This window comes from Cynara cardunculus (genome assembly GCF_001531365.2).
Source record: "Cynara cardunculus var. scolymus isolate 2C chromosome LG 15, CcrdV1, whole genome shotgun sequence".
Taxonomy (NCBI): Eukaryota; Viridiplantae; Streptophyta; class Magnoliopsida; order Asterales; family Asteraceae; genus Cynara; species Cynara cardunculus.
This window is the reverse complement of record NC_037542.1, coordinates 6,485,166-6,487,767: the sequence shown is the minus strand read 5'-3', so window position 1 is coordinate 6,487,767 and position 2,602 is coordinate 6,485,166.

Genomic DNA, 2,602 nt, shown 5'->3' with positions numbered 1-2,602 from the left:
AAGCAAATTTAACAAAAGTCTTAAAGTCTTAAAATACTAAATGACCAAGATAAACTTTATATCACTTTTTCACTTTTCACCCCCTCCTTTTCTCACATACACACACCTCCTCACATACACTGACCCTCTCACAACCGATTATTTTAAAATTATAATTTTAAATTTATATTTTATACCCCTATAATTAGTTAATTAATGTACTTTACGTCCTTTACTTTTAAATGTTTCATTTTAAACCTTTATCAAATTAATATACATAATCGTATATCAATTAAAACATGTTTAAAAAATACATTTTTATTTTAACAAGTTACATCATTATAATTGTCTCATTAATACCTTCGAAATGAATCGAATATTGAATAATTTTTGACTTAATTATATTATTATATATTATATATATTGTGAAAAAATATTTTTAATATTTACGATGTATACTTTTATAGTTATTTATATATATATATATATATTATATTTTGGGGTTAGGCTGTCCAAATTGCACCGTATAATATATTCTGAATTAATATGTTATTGGGTTTTTTTTGAAATATATATACATGTATTAATTCAACCTTAATCTGAGTTTCCGGACAAGAAAGATGGTAAGCAGTTGAAATTTCATTCTAAAGCCCATCTTTTTTTGTCTTTTCATGGCTTATGATCTGTCAAATTTGTAGTTTTCTTTATTGGTTTTGAGTGTTTATCTTAAAACTCAAGTTTTTTGGTTTGCTCTTGGTGTAAATCGAACACATTTGTGGAGTCGTTTAAATATGTTGTATTTTAAATATATTGGATTTTAAACTGTCATACAATTTTTTTCATCGGTAGTCTATAATTGGAACCATAACTCTTATTTATTCAAATTGTATTAATATGTAAAGACCAAATGTAACATATATCATCTTTAAATCTTATCTTATAAAATCAGTGAAACTTCAAAATCGTTAAAATTCATGGTTCCCGCCGCATTGCGCGGGTACACAACTAGTATATATATGAAGATTCACATTTATTTTACGAAAATACGAAAACATTCTTATCACATGTGATAATATGATAATACACGTGAGTGGATTTGGTGGTGTGCGGTCGACTTGGCCCACGACCAAGATCACGCCAGATGTCGTCAACGTCTTTTATTTAGTATCATATATAATTAACTATATTCAATGTGCGTTCTCGCATTCACAAACTGAAGGTGTTATTGTTTGAATTATTCCTTATATACATATATACACACATTACACATATGGGACTAATCAAAAATAAGAATTCGGTAATTTGTGATAAGCGTGAGATCCAATGTGAGACATTTAGGAAAATTATGTTATTTAATTAGTAAATAAATAGAAAGTTAATAATAAAAAACAACTCATAAATACGTTTAATTAATTTATTCTCTCCATAAATAAGAAACCTGTAACTCCCATAAATACGAAATTCATAACTCTTCATAGTGTGTTATTTTTGAATCTTTGATGCCAGTGACAAAAGGTGTATTTTTGTTGTTTCCTTTATATCACATTCTGTGTTTTTATTGTTTACAATGTATCACACTGTGTATCTCAGGGCATTGCGTTTGTATAGAGTGGGAATCATGGTGAACATCAATAGGTATCAGTGGGTATATCGAGAGAATGGTCCTAATTAATGTATCATAACGTGTATACAATGGATATCACAGTGGAATATTCATGCCCAAGGGGAGAGGGGAGAGGAGAGATGAGAGACAAGATTTCTAAAATACCTAAAATGCCATTATTTAGATTTTTAAATCAAAATTCCTAAAATTCTTAGTTTCTTAATTTAAACTTTGATTTGTGGTTGATATTAGATCTTACGGATCTCATAAAATATTGAGTTTATTTCTTGAATGACTCTCTATATCTATACTATCTTATTAAACAAATTTAGCAAGAGTCTTAAAGTCTTAAAATACTAAATGACCAAGATACCCTTTATACTACTTTTTCACTTTTTCACCCCCTCCTCTCCTCACATACACTCATCCTCTTACAACCCATTTTTTTAAAATTATAATTTTAAATTTACACTTTATACCTCTATAATTAGTTAATTAATTTACTTTACGTTCTTTATTTTTAAATGTTTCATTCTAAACATTTATTAAATTAACATACATAATCGTATATCAATTAAAACATGTTTAAAAAATGCATTTTTTATTTTAACAAGTTACACAATTATAATCGTCTCGTTAATACCTTCGAAGTGAGTTCAATATTGGATAGTTTTTGACTTAATTATGTTATTATATATTATATAAACTGTGAAAAAATATTTTTAATATTTACGATTTATACTTTTATAGTTATTTATTTATATATATATACTATATATTTTGGGGTTAGGCTGTCTAAATTGCACTATATAATATGTTCTGAATTAATATATTCTTGGGTTTTTTTGAAATATATATATATATATACATGTATTAATTTAACCTTAATCTGAGTTTTTGGACAAGAAAGAGGGTAAACAATTGAAATTTCATTCTAAAAGCCATCTTTTTTTGTCTTTTTCATGGCTTATGATATGTTAAGTTTGTAGTTTTCTTTATTGGTTTTGAGTGTTTATCTTA